This window comes from Salvelinus namaycush, chromosome 24 (genome assembly GCF_016432855.1).
Source record: "Salvelinus namaycush isolate Seneca chromosome 24, SaNama_1.0, whole genome shotgun sequence".
In the NCBI taxonomy this organism is placed as follows: Eukaryota; Metazoa; Chordata; class Actinopteri; order Salmoniformes; family Salmonidae; genus Salvelinus; species Salvelinus namaycush.
In genome coordinates, this window is record NC_052330.1 from 30,713,573 (window position 1) to 30,730,386 (window position 16,814).

The window sequence follows — 16,814 nt, forward strand, 5'->3', positions numbered from 1 at the left end:
ATGATAACATCTGATCTGATGAGACTCCTCTTTCCACAGATGGCTCTGGCTTGATGATAACATCTGATCTGATGAGACTCCTCTTTCCACAGATGGATCTGGCTTGATGATAACATCTGATCTGATGAGACTCCTCTTTCCACAGATGGCTCTGGTTTGATGATAACATCTGATCTGATGAGACTCCTCTTTCCACAGATGGCTCTGGCTCGATGATAACATCTGATCTGATGAGACTCCTCTTTCCACAGATGGCTCTGGCTCGATGATAACATCTGATCTGATGAGACTCCTCTTTCCACAGATGGCTCTGGCTCGCTGATAACATCTGATCTGATGAGACTCTCTATGCAATTTGACTCCTGTATTACTGGCTGTATTCAATAAAACTTCCAATGCCAAATATAATTAATTTGGGATTCTGTCATTGATAGATGATGGTAGTTCCCTACGGTGTCAAATCCAATTAAAAAGTCGAACACTCACGAGATGGCACGCGCGAGCAAGATGAAACATCAGTGAGCAAACACTGAGTCGAAAGAGAAGAAATGTGGTCGAGCAGAGGACAGGTCCCGCGAGTGCACCGGTCAGTCAAGAGCCCAATTTAAACTTGAAAGCTTGCAAGTGTGACTTTGAGTAAGCAGGACATCATCGTCACAGATTTGTTTTAAATATATTTAACAGTACATATAGAACTGTAAGCAAAGAAATGTGATGCAAATGTGTACAAAAAAATATTTGAACACTTTAAATTGTCCACCAACAATAGTCCCTTGTCATTGTCAAGTTTTCACTCTCAATTTCTCAAATTGCTCTCTGTCAAGTCTTGGTGCCCTAGGGTTTGGATTTCAGGCTGGGGAGGGGCAAACTTAAAGGCAGGTGTGTGTCTTGATACAGTCTATATACAAAAGTATGTGGTCCCCCCTTTAAATTAGTGGATTCGGCTATTTCAGTCACACCCGTTGCTGACAGGTGTATAAAATCGAGAACAAAGAGCTTTCCAAAAAGTCAGTTGGTCAAATTTCTGCCCTGCTAGAGCTGCCCCGGTCAACTGTAAATGCTGTTATTGTGAAGTGGAAAAGTCTACTAGCAACAACGGCTCAGCCGCGAAGTGGTACAGTAGGCCACACAAGCTCACAGAACAGGACCGCCGAGTGCTGTCCTCGGTTGCAACACTCACTACCGAGTTCCAAACTGCCTCTGGAAGCAACGTCAGCACAAGAACTGTTCGTCGGGAGCTTCATGAAATGGTTTCCATTGCCGAGAAGCCGCACACAAGCCTAAGATCACCATGCTCCATGCCAAACGTCAGCTGGAGTGGTGTAAATCTCACCACCGTTGAACTCTGGAACAGTGGTAACGCGTTCTCTGGAGTGATGAATCACGCTTCACCAACTGGCAGTCCGACGGGCGAATCTGGGTTTGGTGGATGCCAGGAGAACGCTACCTGCCCCAATGCATAGTGACAACTGCAAAGTTTGGTGGAGGAGGAATAATGGTCTGGGGCTGTTTTTCATGGTTAGGGCAAAGCCCCTTAGTGAAGTGAAATCTTAATGCTACAGCATACAATTACATTCTAGATGATTCTGTGCTTCCAACTTTGTGGCAACAGTTTGAGGAAGGCCCTTTCCTGTTTCAGCATGACAATGCCCCTGTGCACAAAGCAAGGTCCATACAGAAATGGTTTGTTGAGGTCGGTGTAGAAGAACTTGACTGGCCTGCACAGAGCCCTGACCTCAACCAAAAATTAGCCCATATTAATATATGTAGCCTTAGAAATAAGGTTCATTAAATCAATAACTTGCTAAGATCAGATAACATTAATATATTAGCCATTTGTAAGACTAACATAAATAATTAATTTTATGATACAGCAGTAGCAATACAAGGATATAACATATACAGAAGAGACAGAAACGCTTATGGGGGAGGTGTTGCTGTATATATTCAGAGCTCTTACACACTGTAATGCTTAGAGAAGATCTTATGCCAAGTGTTATTGAAGTGTTGTGGTTGCAGGTTCACTTGGCATATCTAAAGCCTTTTCTTTTGGGGTGTTGCTATGGGCCATCAAGTGCTAACAGTCAATATCATAATAATATGTGTGAAATGCTTGATAGTGTATGTGATGTAAACAGAGAGGTCTACTTTCTGAATATTGACTGGTTGACTGACCTGAATATTGACTGGTTTTCATCAAGTTGTCCGCTCAAGAGGAAGCTTCTCACTGTAACCAGTGCCTGGAATCTGCTTCAGGTTATTAATCAACCTACCAGGGTGTTTACAAACACTACAGGGACAAGATTGTCGACATGTATCGATCACATTTTTACTAATACTGTAGCACTTTGTTCTAAAGCTGTATCCGTACCCACTGGATGCAGTGATCACAATATGGTGGCTATATCCAGGAAAGCCAAAGTTCCAAAAGCTGGGCCTAAAATAGTGTGTAAGAGATCATACAAAAGATTTTGCTGTGACTCTTATGTGGATGATGTTAAAAATATTTGTTGGTCTGATGTGATTAATAAGGAGCATCCAGACTCTGCACTTGATGAATTTGATAAAGATGCACGCACCTGTTAAGAAACTGACTGGTAGAACTGTTAAGGCTAAATGGATTGATGAGGAATTGAAAAACTGTATAGTTGAAAGAGATGGGAGAAAAGGAATGGCTAATAAGTCTGACTGCACATCTGACTGGCTGACTTACTGCAAATTGAGAAATTATGTGACTAGACTCAACAAAAATGAGAAACTGTATTATGAAGCCAAGATATCATTGATATAAAGAATGATGGGGGAAAAACGTGAGTACTTTAAATGAAATTATGGGCAGAAAAACAAATACAACTCCATCTTTTATCAAATCAGATGGCTTATTCATCACAAAACCATTTGATGTTGCCAATTAATTTTATGATTACTTCATTGGCAGTGGGGAAACTTAGGCAGGAAATGTCAACAACGAACAGTGAGCCATCGTGTTTTTGTGAGCCAAAATTGTTGGAGGTGTACTGTTAGATTTCCATGCAACTTTTGATATCATTGACCATAACCTGTTGAAAAATGTATGTGTTATGGCTATTCTAACTCTGCCATATCTTGGATTTGAAGCTATCTAATAGAACTCAAAGGGTTTTCTTAAATGGAAGCTTCTCTAATGTCAAACATGTAAAGTGTTGTGTACCGCAGGGCAGCTCTCTGGGCCCTCTACTCTTTTCTATTTTTACCAAGGACCTGCCTCTGGCATTAAACAAAGCATGTGTGTCCATCTATGCTGATGATTCAACCATATACGCATCAGCAACCACAGCTAAAGAAGTCACTGAAACCCTTAAAGAGTTGCAGTCTGTTTTAGAATGGGTGGCCTTTAATAAACTGGTCCTGAACATCTCTAAAACTAAGAGCATTGTATTTGGTACAAATCATTCCCTAAGTTCTAGCCCTCAGCTGAATCTGGTAATGAATGTTGTGGCTGGACAAGTTGAAGAGACTTAATTACTTGGGGTTACCTTAGATTGTAAACTGTTATGGTCTAAACCTATAGATTCAATGGTTGTTAAGATGGGGAGAGGTCTGTCAGTAAAGAGAACATTCCAAAAAGCAGGTCCTGGAGGCTCTAGTTTTGTCTTAACTTGATTATTGTCCAATCATGTGGACAAACTACTGCAAGGAAAAACCTAGTTAAGCTGCAGCTGGCCCAGAACAGAGCGGCTCATCTTGTTCTTCATTCTAATCAGAGAGCTGATATAAATACTATGCATGCCAGTCTCTCTTGGCTAAGAGTTGAGGAGAGACTGACAGCATCACTTATTTTTATAAGAAACAATGTGTTGAAAATCCCAAATGGTTTACATAGTCAACTTACACACAGCTCTGACACACACTTACCCCAACATACGTGCCACCAGGGGTCTTGTCACTGTCCCCAAATCCAGAAAAAAATTCAAGAAAGCATACAGTATTACATAGAGACATTATTATATGGAACTCCGTTCCATCTCATATTGCTCAAATAAACAGCAAACCTGGTTTCATTAAACAGATAAAGCAACACCTCTCCCCCATTTAACCTACATTATGTGTGTGTATGTATTGATATGTAGGATACGTGTGCCTTAAAAAATATATATATAGTTATAAAAATGTACGTAGTTGTAGCTGTTCTTGTCTATTGATGTTCTGTATTATGTAATTCTGTATTATGTGTCATGTTTTGTGTGGACCCCAGGAAGAGTAGCTGCTGCTTTTGCAAGCAGCTAATGGGGATCCTAATAAAATACCAGAAATACCATAATACACACACTACCCTGTAATGACAAAGCAAAAAAAATATTAGAAAATGTTGCACATTTATAATTTTTTTTAAACAGAAATACCTTATTTACATAAGTATTCAGACCCTTTGCTATGAGACTCGAAATTGACGTGAGGTGCATCCTGTTTCCATTGATCATCCTTGAGATGTTTCTACAACTTGATTGGAGTCCACCTGTGGTAAATTCCATTGATTGGACATGATTTGGAAAGGCACCCACATGTCTATATAAGGTCCCACAGTTGACAGTGCATGTCAGAGCAAAAACCAAGCCATGAGGTCGAAGGAATTGTCCGTAGAGCTCCGAGACAGGATTGTGTCGAGGCACAGATCTGGGAAAGGGTACCAAAACATTTCTGTAGCATTGAAGGTCCCCAAGAACACAGTGGTCTACATAATTCTTAAATGGAAGAAGTTTGGAGCCACCATGACTCTTCCTAGAGCTGGCTTTCCGGCCAAACTGAGCAATCGGGGAGAAGGACCTTGATCAAGGAGGAATCACATCTGGAGGAAACCTGGCACCATCCCTACGGTGAAGCATGGTGGTGGCAGGATCATGCTGTAGGGATGTTTTTCAGCAGCAGGGACTAGGGGACTAGTCAGGATCGAGGCAAAGATAAATGGAGCAATGTACAGAGGGATCCTTGATGAAAACCTGCTACGGAGCTCTCAGGACCTCAAACTGGCGCGAAGGTTCACCTTCCAACAGGACAACGACCCTAAGCACACAGCCAAGACAGCGCAGGAGTGGCTTAGCTACAATACTCTAAATGTCCTTGAGTGGCCCAGCCAGGGCACAGACTTCCCTGGAGGGACCAGAAAATAGCTGTGCAGCAACGCTCCCCATCCAACCTGACAGAGCTTGAGAGGATCTGCAGAGAAGAATGGAAGAATCTCCCCAAATACAGGTGTGCCAAGCTTGTAGCATCACACCCAAGAAGACTCAAGGCTGTAATCGCTGCCAAAGGTGCTTCAACAAAGTACTGAGTAAAGAAACAAATTATTCAACTGTAGAATAAGGCTGTAACCTAACAAAATGTGGGAAAAGTCAAGGGGTCTGAATACTTTCCAAATGCACTGTACTTTTAGTCATGTAGTTTACCTCTAAGGAGACACACACACACACACCTCATATTGCGACCGACCCACCCACCCACCCACCCACCCACCCACCCACCCACCCACCCACCCACCCCGTGATGTGTTAAGTGATGGAGGCTTCAGAGATGTCAGGGTTTCTGTGGATCCTTTTCTTCAGGAAAGTGAGTTGTTTTAGGTGAAAAAAGCCCAGATGATGATACCCAGATTCACATAATCACATTTACCATCTAACATTGTTCACAGAGTGTGAAAATGTATGACCCTCTATTGTACAAATGACTGTGTGTGAATGAGAGACTTTGATTATGTAAATGTGTGAATAAGTGAATCATTCAATTCAACCATAGTGGATTAGAGGAAAGGAGTGTCCATGTAGTGGAGGAAAGGAGTGTCCATGTAGCGGAGGAAAGGAGTGTCCATGTAGCGGAGGAAAGGAGTGTCCATACAGTGGAGGAAAGGAGTGTCCATCTAGTGGAGGAAAGGAGTGTCCATGTAGCGGAGGAAAGGAGTGTTCATACAGTGGAGGAAAGGAGTGTCCATACAGTGGAGGAAAGGAGTGTCCATGTAGCGGAGGAAAGGAGTGTTCATACAGTGGAGGAAAGGAGTGTCCATACAGTGGAGGAAAGGAGTGTCCATGTAGCGGAGGAAAGGAGTGTCCATGTAGCGGAGGAAAGGAGTGTCCATACAGTGGAGGAAAGGAGTGTCCATCTAGTGGAGGAAAGGAGTGTCCATGTAGCGGAGGAAAGGAGTGTTCATACAGTGGAGGAAAGGAGTGTCCATGTAGTGGAGGAAAGGAGTGTCCATGTAGTGGAGGAAAGGAGTGTCCATGTAGTGGAGGAAAGGAGTGTCCATACAGTGGAGGAAAGGAGTGTCCATGTAGTGGAGGAAAGGAGTGCCCATGTAGCGGAGGAAAGGAGTGTTCATACAGTGGAGGAAAGGAGTGTCCATACAGTGGAGGAAAGGAGTGTCCATCTAGTGGAGGAAAGGAGTGTCCATGTAGCGGAGGAAAGGAGTGTTCATACAGTGGAGGAAAGGAGTGTCCATGTAGTGGAGGAAAGGAGTGTCCATGTAGTGGAGGAAAGGAGTGTCCATGTAGTGGAGGAAAGGAGTGTCCATACAGTGGAGGAAAGGAGTGTCCATGTAGTGGAGGAAAGGAGTGTCCATGTAGTGGAGGAAAGGAGTGTCCATGTAGTGGAGGAAAGGAGTGTCCATGTAGCGGAGGAAAGGAGTGTCCATCTAGTGGAGGAAAGGAGTGCCCATGTAGTGGAGGAAAGGAGTGTCCATGTAGCGGAGGAAAGGAGTGTCCATGTAGCGGAGGAAAGGAGTGTCCATGTAGCGGAGGAAAGGAGTGTCCATGTAGTGGAGGAAAGGAGTGTCCATGTAGCGGAGGAAAGGAGTGTCCATGTAGCGGAGGAAAGGAGTGTCCATACAGTGGAGGAAAGGAGTGTCCATCTAGTGGAGGAAAGGAGTGTCCATGTAGCGGAGGAAAGGAGTGTTCATACAGTGGAGGAAAGGAGTGTCCATACAGTGGAGGAAAGGAGTGTCCATGTAGCGGAGGAAAGGAGTGTTCATACAGTGGAGGAAAGGAGTGTCCATACAGTGGAGGAAAGGAGTGTCCATGTAGCGGAGGAAAGGAGTGTCCATGTAGCGGAGGAAAGGAGTGTCCATACAGTGGAGGAAAGGAGTGTCCATCTAGTGGAGGAAAGGAGTGTCCATGTAGCGGAGGAAAGGAGTGTTCATACAGTGGAGGAAAGGAGTGTCCATGTAGTGGAGGAAAGGAGTGTCCATGTAGTGGAGGAAAGGAGTGTCCATGTAGTGGAGGAAAGGAGTGTCCATACAGTGGAGGAAAGGAGTGTCCATGTAGTGGAGGAAAGGAGTGCCCATGTAGCGGAGGAAAGGAGTGTTCATACAGTGGAGGAAAGGAGTGTCCATACAGTGGAGGAAAGGAGTGTCCATCTAGTGGAGGAAAGGAGTGTCCATGTAGCGGAGGAAAGGAGTGTTCATACAGTGGAGGAAAGGAGTGTCCATGTAGTGGAGGAAAGGAGTGTCCATGTAGTGGAGGAAAGGAGTGTCCATACAGTGGAGGAAAGGAGTGTCCATGTAGTGGAGGAAAGGAGTGTCCATGTAGTGGAGGAAAGGAGTGTCCATGTAGTGGAGGAAAGGAGTGTCCATGTAGCGGAGGAAAGGAGTGTCCATCTAGTGGAGGAAAGGAGTGCCCATGTAGCGGAGGAAAGGAGTGTCCATGTAGTGGAGGAAAGGAGTGCCCATGTAGCGGAGGAAAGGAGTGTCCATGTAGTGGAGGAAAGGAGTGTCCATGTAGCGGAGGAAAGGAGTGCCCATGTCAATAAGATGTGTCGTGAGGCTCTGCCATGTCTGATTACATGCAAATACACCCTGCTCTGTTTCTCTTTCTCTCCCTCCCTCCCTCCCTCTCACTCAACCTCACCATGCCTTTCTCATTCTATCATTGGTCCCTGGTTGCAGCTGTGGGAGCTGGCCTATCTCCTCTTCCCTCTCCCCTCACTCCCTCCCTCCATCCCCCTCGTCCTCCCTGGTCATCTATGGTCTGATTTGGCTACCAGAACATGTTGTTTTCCTCTGTCTGTTCCTCACACTGTTGGGAGGGTGACATGGCTTCCCTCCCTCCCCTTCTCCATCCATCCCTATCTCTCTCCCTTCCTCCCTCTCTCCCCTTCTCCCTCCATCCCTATTTCTCTCCCTTCCTACCTCTCCCCCCTCCTCCCTCCATCCGTATCTCTCTCCCTTCCTCCCGTTGTTAAAGGATGAAAGCTCCCAGAACGTGTTGTTTTCCTCTGTCTGTTCTCATACATTTCCTGTTGGGAGGGTGACATGGGTGGCGGGTGGAGGTGCCAACTCTGAGTCAGCTTGCGACCCGGGCGTCAGCAGCACAGCAGTAGAACAGTAGCATGTGTCCTGGACTGCCTGCTTGCCTGCCCTGCTAGACGTAACAATGGAGGCGTTTGCAAAAATCTAGTAGATTTCCCAGAATTCCCAGGTTTTCTAGAAATCCCGGTTGGAGAATTCCTGGAACTATGATGGAATAAACAAATAATGAATCCTCCAAACAGGATTTTTGAAGAACCTGAGCATTTTGGGTAAGTGACCAGAATTGTGCAACCCTATACTGGAGATACTATCTGACTGTGCTAGATAGATGGAAGTGCTCTGACACCAACCCTAGATCCCTACCCTTACCCTAGATCACAGGACAAGATAAGTTCAGGAGACTACAGGGTGGGCATTTTTGTGCCACACACTCCACACTGAACATAGTCAATATCTGGGAAATGTCATTGAATCCCTTTTCACGTTTGGTAAAATAACCACAGGTGATATTCTTGTTGTAAATTGGTTAATAAGGATAGACAGGGAAACACTTTAACACTCAGACATAATTTATAAATGAAGCATTTGTGTTGCGTGAGTCCACCAAATCAGAGGCAGTAGGGATGAGCAGGGATGTTCTCTTGATAAGTGTGTGAATTTGACAATGTTTCTGTCCTGCTAAGCATTCAAAATGTAACGAGTAAAATTTACATAAATAGTAAAGTGAAGTACAGATACCCCAAAAAACGACTTAATAAGACTTTAAAGTAGTACTTTAAAGTATTTTACTGAAGTACTTTACCCCACTGCAACTGTGGTGCCAGTATAATGCTGTACATTTACAGAGAAAAGTTCTACAGTGCAGTAGAAGTCTTGATGACTTAAACAGAGTCAGAAACTGACATTGGTATGACTGGAGGGATCCCTCAGGGCAGTTTTGCTGAGAGATAATGTCTTCTGTCCCTTCAGGTTAACATGCCTCACTTCGCCCCCTGCTAACTCCTTGTGGAGGAGCACGACCAATCAGTTTTCAGCACTACCTTACTGCTCTACTACAGCCTAGCCAACCAGCACTCACTCGCAGAAACAACCCAGGGAGTCTGTGGCGGGAGAGAGAAAGAGGATGGTGAGAGGTGAGAGGAGAGAGAAAACAGTGGGTAGGGTACCAGGTGAGCACTAAGAAGGGGACCAGAAAATAGGATTTTTTACACCCTTCGGGGCAGACGACACACACACACATACACATACACAGTCGCACACACACACACACACACACACACACACACACACACACACACACACACACACACACACACACACACACACACACACACACACACACACACACACACACACACACACACACACGCCGTGGTGGCCTCAACCTGTGGTCACAGTTACATAACCTTAGTTTGACACCTTTTCAGAAGCGTCCTTTACCGGAACAGCAACAATCAGAGAGAGGAAGAGGAAGGAACTCTGTGGAAATGGAACGAGCCCTGGTGACCTTTTCATTGCCCACGGCTCAGGCTGTATAGAGAAGCCATTTTAAACATTGCTATAGAGGTTTACTACTGCTGACTGAGTGGTGAAATGTTTACTGTGCTGAGTGGTAAAGAAAGGGCACTTAGCTTCTTATACATTGAAATTAGGCTTGTTAGAATCATCTGGCTGAAACAGTTTGACAAAAGACTACATGTATTTTGATTTAGACATCATTGATCGAAATTACAATAATTAGGCTACATTGATGAAACATTGGCTTATGTTTATTTATTTATTTTATTTCACCTTTATTTAACCAGGTAGGCCAGTTGAGAACAAGTTCTCATTTATAACTGCGACCTGACCAAGATATAACAAAGCAGTGCAACACAAACAGCACAGAGTTACACATGGAATAAACAAACGTACAGTCAATAACACAATAGAAAAGTATATATACAGTGTATGCAAATGTAGTAAGATTAGGGAGGTAAGGCAATAAATAGGCCATAGTAGCAAAATAATTACAATTTAGCAATTAAGCACTGGAGTGATAGATGTGCAGAAGATGAATGTGGAAGTAGAGATACTGAGGTGCAAAGGAACAAAAAATAAATAACAATATGGGGATGAGATAGTTGGGTGGGCTATTTACAGATGGGCTATGTACAGGTGCAATGATCGGTAAGCTGCTCTGACAGCTGATGCTTAAAGTTAGTGAAAGAGATACAATATAAATCTCCAACTTCAGTGATTTTTGCAATTCGTTCCAGTCATTGGCAGCAGAGAACTGGAAGGAAAGGCGGCCCAAGGAGGAGTTGGCTTTGGGGGTGACCAGTGAAATATACCTGCTGGTGCGCGTGCTATGGGTGGGTGCTGCTATGGTGACCAGTGAGCTGAGATAAGGCGGGGCTTTACCTAGCAAAGAGTTATAGATGACCTGGAGCCAGTGGGTATCAATCAATCAATCAAGTTTATTTTATATAGCCCTTCGTACATCAGCTAATATCTCGAAGTGCTGTACAGAAACCCAGCCTAAAACCCCAAACAGCAAGCAATGCAGGTGTAGAAGCACGGTGGCTAGGAAAAACTCCCTAGAAAGGCCAAAACCTAGGAAGAAACCTAGAGAGGAACCAGGCTATGAGGGGTGGCCAGTCCTCTTCTGGCTGTGCCGGGTGGAGATTATAACAGAACTATGCCAAGATGTTCAAAATGTTCATAAGTGACAAGCATGGTCAAATAATAATCATGAATCATTTTCAGTTGGCTTTTCATAGCCGATCATTAAGAGTTGAAAACAGCAGGTCTGGGACAGGTAGGGGTTCCGTAACCGCAGGCAGAACAGTTGAAACTGGAATAGCATCAAGGCCAGGCGGACTGGGGACAGCAAGGAGTCATCATGCCCGGTAGTCCTGACGTATGGTCCTAGGGCTCAGGTCCTCCGAGAGAGAGAAAGAAAGAGAGGAGAGAATTAGAGAGAGCCAAGATTTTCAAAATGTTCATAAATGACAAGCATGGTCAAATAATAATCAGGAATAAAAGTCAGTTGGCTTTTCATAGCCGATCATTAAAAGTTGAAAGCAGCAGGTCTGGGACAGGTAGGGGTTCCATAACCGCAGGCAGAGCAGTTGAAACTGAAACAGCAGCAAGGCCAGGTGGACTGGGGACAGCAAGGAGTCATCATGCCTGGTTTGCCGTGACGTATGGTCCTAGGGCTCAGGTTCTCAGAGAGAGAGAAAGAAAGAGAGAACGAGAGAATTAGAGAGAGCATACTTAAATTCACACAGGACACTGGATAAGACAGGAGAAGTACTCCAGGTATAACCAACTGACCCTAGCCCCCCGACACATAAACTACTGCAGCATAAATACTGGAGGCTGAGACAGGAGCGGTCAGGAGACACTGTGGCCCCATCCGAAGATACCCCCGGACAGGGCCAAACATGACGTATGACGACGAATATGAAGCGAGGGCCAGCCAACGAGAGCATACAGAGAGCATACAGGAGCATACAGAGAGCATACAGGTTGCAGTGGTGGTTGCAGTGGTGGGTAGTATATGGGACTTTGATGACAAAATGAATGGCAGTGTGATAGACTGCATCCAATTTGCTGAGTAGAGTGTTGGAAGCTATTTTGTAAATGACATTGCCGAAGTCAAGGATCGGTAAGATAGTCAGGTTGTTTGGCAGCATGAGTGAAGGACACTTTTTGTGAAATAGGAAGCCGATTCTAGATTTAATTTTGGATTGGACATGCTTAATGTCAGTCTGGAAGGAGAGTTTACAGTCTAACCAGACACCTAGGTATTTGTAGTTTTCCACATATTCTAAGTCAGAACCGTCCAGAGTAGTGATGCTAGACGGGTGGGCGGGTGCGGGCAGCAATCAGTTGAAGAGCATGCATTTAGTTTTGCTTGCATTTAACCTCTCTTGGGTAGGGGGCAGTATTTTGACGTCCAGATGAAAAGTGTGCCCAAAGTAAACTGCCTGTTACTCAGGCCCAGAAGCTAGGATATGCATATAATTAGTAGATTTGGATAGGAAACACTCTAAAGTTTCTAAAACTGTTAGAATAATGTCTGTGAGTAAAACAGAACTGATATGGCAGGTGAAACCCCGAGTACAAACCATCCCCCCCCAAAAAAAATTCAGCCTACCTCTATTTTCAATGGCTATCACTTTTATTATAAGGTCAAGTCCTCCCAGATTGCAGTTCCTAAGGCTTCCACTAGATGTCAACAGTCTTTAGAAAGAGTTTCGGGCTGGTTTTTGTAAAAATTAGCCAGAAATTGTAGTTTTTCTAGGTGGCTCCCATTTTGGCTGTAGTGTTTCCAAGTGCGTGGAAGAGAGCGCGTTCTTTGATATTTTTCTCCGGTAAAGACAATAACGATTCTCCGTCTTAAATTGTATCGTTTATTTACGTATTAGGGTACCTAAGGTTTGATTATAAACGTTGTTTGACTTGTTTGGAAAAGTTTTTTGGTAACGTTTGGGATTCATTTTGTATGCATTTTGATGGAGGGAAACTGAGTCGATTATTGACTGAAGCGCGCCAGCTAAACTGAGTTTTTATGGATAGAAAGAAGGACATTATTGAATAAAAGGAACATTTGTGATGTAACTGGGACCTTTTGGAGTGCCAACAGAAGAAGATCATCAAAGGTAAGGCATTTCTTTATATCGCTATTTCTGACTTTCATGTTGCACCTGCCTGGTTGAAATATGTTTTTCATGTGTTTGTATGCGGGGTGCTGTCCTCAGATACTAGCATGGTTTGCTTTCGCCGTAAAGCCTTTTTGAAATCTGACACCACGGCTGGATTAACAAGAAGTTAAGCTTTATTTCGATGTATTACACTTGTCACGACTTCCGCCGATGTCGGTCCCTCTCCTTGTTCGGTGGCGTTCGGCGGTCGACGTCACCGACCTTCTAGCCATCGCCAATCCACTTTTCATTGTCCATTTGTTTTGTCTTTGTCTTACACACCTGGTTTCAATCCCCCAAAGACCTGTTCATTATTTAACCCTCTGTTCCACCATGTTTGTTGTGAGTGATTGTTTCTATGTAGGAAGGTCCGTTATTGTGGGCTCTGTTTTTGTATTGCATTTATTATATGTTGAGTAAAATACGGTTATTTACTCATATCTGCTGTCCTGCGCCTGACTCCTATACACCAGCTACACACAGACTTCCTTACAACACTTGTGATTTTATTAAAGTTAAATATTTATAATACTGTAATACTGTAGTTTGAATTTCGCGCTCTGCAATTTCACCGGATGTTGGCCAGGTGGGACGCTACCGTCCCACCTGCCCATAAGAAGTTAAGAGCAGTTGGAGGCCACGGAAGGTCCCAGAAGTATTAGAAAAGGTCAACAGTTTTGAAGAGGCACTACTGCTATTTTGTTCTTTATTGTGTCTTCCTGTTGGTGAGCGGAGACCTAATGAAGTTATCCCGTCTGATCTGACGGGGTAATGCTGCGATGGATGTGAGTTGACAGGGTTTGGAGAAATCTGAGGATGAGTGACAAGAAGGTGAATGAGACAAGGCAGCATTTATCTTTTGGGTCATCAATGATTTCTGCCATTCCAATCGCATATTTTTGACACTTTTGAGGCAGTGTACATTGGTGGAGGAATGTGGGTGCTTCAACCCCCAGATCATCACCGATCCTCGACTAATTTCACAGTGGGTGCGAGACCTGGAGAGGCCTACAAGCCACCGTGTCTCGCACCCACAGTGAAATTTGGTGGAGGATTGGTGATGATCTGGGGGTGCTTCCAGCAAGGCTGGAATCGGGTAGATTTGTCTTTGTGAAGGACACATGAATAAAGCCACATACAAGGTTGTCCTGGAATTAAACTTGCTTCCTTCTGCTCTTACAATGTTCCCCAACTCTGAGGATTGGTTTTTACCGCAGGACAATGCTCCATGCCACACAGCCAGGTCAATCAAGGTGTGGGTGGAGGACCACCAGATCAAGACCCTGTCATGGCCAGCCCAGTCTCCAGACCTGAACAACATTGAAAACCTCTGGAATGTGATCAAGAGGAAGATGGATGGTCACAAGCCATCAAACAAAGCCAAGCTGCTTGAATTTTTGTGCCAGGAGTGGCATAATGTCACCCAACATCAATGTGAAAGACTGGTGGAGCGCATGCCAAGACGCATGAAAGCTGTGATTGAAAATCAGGGTTATTCCACCAAATATTGATTTCTGAACTCTTCCTAAGTTAAAACATTAGTATTGTTGTTTGAAAATGAATATGAACTTATTTTCTTGACATTATTCGAGGTCTGACAACACCATATCTTTTTTGTTATTTTGACCAATTGTCATTTTCTGCAAATAAATGCTCTAAATGACAAAAAATGTATTTGGAATTTGTGAGAAATGTTGTCAGTAGTTTATAGAATATAACAAAAAATTGCATTTTACCCAAACACATACCTATAAATAGTAAAACCAGAGAAACTGATAATTTTGGAGTGGTCTCTTAATTTTTTCCAGAGCTGTATATTTGTTACTGCTCAACTAAAACAATATTGGTCGACCAACAGCCTAATGACCAAACAATCAACCAGTCAACTAATTGTGGTTGGCCCTAGACTAATGATATCCAGCCGCCTGACAATCTGCCCACTTTACCCCTTCCGCTCCTCCCTCCTCCAGACCATCTCTGGAGACCTTCTCCCATCCCTCACTTCCCTCGTCAACTCATTCCTGACCACTGGATGCGTCCTCTCTGACTTAAAGATGCCCAGAGTTGCTCCCCTCCTTAAGAAACCAACACTCAACCCCTCAGACTTAAAAAAGTCCAGTTTCCTTCTTTCTTTCTTTCCAAAATACTTGAGTGTGCTGTCTATGACCAACTCTCTCATTATCTCTCTCAGAACTATCTTGACCCTAACCCTAGGCTTCAAGGTGGCTCAATCAAATGAAACCGCTCTCCTCTTTGTCACCGAGGCTTTCCACTCTGCCAAAGCTGACTCTCCTCTGTTCTCATCCTCCTAGATCTATCTGCTGCCTTCGACACCGTGAACCATCAGATCCTCCTCTGGGATTCTGGGCTGGGATTCTCAGGCTCTACACACTCCAGGATTGCATCCTACCTGGCAGGCCACTCCTACCAGGTGGTGTGGAGAGGATCTGTGTCTGCACCACGTGCTCTCACATCTGGTGTCCCCAGGGCTCGGTTCTAGGCTCTCTCCTCTATTCTTTTTACACCAAGTCACTCGGCTCCGTCATATCCTCACATGGTCTCCTATCATTGGTATGCGGATGACACTCAACTATTTTTCTCCTTCCCCTCTTCTCACACTCAGGTGGCGACACGCATCTCTGTGTCCCTGGCAGCTATCTCAGCTTGGATGTTGGCCCACCACCTCAAGCTAAACCTCGACAAGACAGAGCTGTTCTTCCTCTCGGGAAAGGCCTGCCCACTTCACGACCTCTCCATCATGATTGACAACTCCACAATGTCCCTCTCCCAGAGTCCAAAAAACCTTGGTGTGACCCTGAATAACACCCTGTCATTCTCTGCAAACGTCAAAGCAGAGACTCGCTCCTGCAGGTTCATGCTCTATAACATCTGTAGGATACTACTTTTCCTCACACAGGAAGCGGCACAGGTTCTTATCCAGGCACTTGGTCATCTCCCGTCTAGACTACTGCAACTCTCTGTTGGCTGGGCTCCCCGCTTGTGCCATCAAACCCCTGCAACGTATCCAGAACGCCGCAGCATCCCTAATGTTCAACCTTCCCAAGTTCTCCCACATCACCCCGCTCCTCCGCATACTCCACTGGCTTCCAGTCGAAGCTGGCATCATCTTTAAGACCTTGGTGCTGGCCTATCTAGCAGCAAGGGGAACTTCCCCTCCCTACCTTCAGGCTATGGTCAAACCCTACACCTCAACCCGAGTACTCTGTTCTGCCACCTCTGGTCTCTTGGCCTTCCCTCCCTCCCTCCCTCCCTCCCTCCCTCCCTCCCTCCCTCCCTCCCTCCCTCCCTCCCTCCCTCCCTCCCTCCCTCCCTCCCTCCCACCCATCCAGAACAGACTATGGGAGGCACACAGTACTACATAGAGCCATGAACTCTATTCCACATCAAGTAACTCATGCCAGCAGTAAAATTAGACTTAAAAAACAGATTAAAAAAACACCTTATGGAACAGCGGGGACTGTGAAGCAACACAAACATTGGCACAGACACACACATACACACACACATACAATAACATATGCACTATAAATACACATGGATTTAGTACTGTAGATATGTGGTAGTGGTGGACTAGGGGCCTGAGGGCACACAGTGTGTTGTGAACTGTGTGAATGTATTGTAATGTTTTTTAAATTGTATAAACTGCTTTAATTTTGCTGGACCTCAGGAAGAGTAGCTGCTGCTTTGGCAGGAACTAATGGGGATCCATAATAAATACAAATATCCCAAGCTCCTGCTAAGCCCTGTCAAAGCTCTTCTCTGTCAAGCTTCCCCCTAATGTCAGGACAAGGGAGTTCATGTTCGTCAATTTTTTTAATATGCACTTTTCCCAC

The 16,814-nt window shown here is 44.7% G+C and overlaps 1 long non-coding RNA gene across 1 annotated transcript; it reads left to right on the forward strand.

The window, feature by feature from the left end:
* Positions 1 to 8,338: 8,338 nt before the first annotated feature.
* On the forward strand, positions 8,339 to 15,448 carry LOC120019519. Its single transcript, XR_005472339.1, has 3 exons — positions 8,339 to 8,538; positions 9,239 to 9,402; positions 15,273 to 15,448. It is a non-coding gene; the product is annotated as an uncharacterized LOC120019519 (long non-coding RNA).
* The last annotated feature ends 1,366 nt before the right edge of the window (positions 15,449 to 16,814 follow it).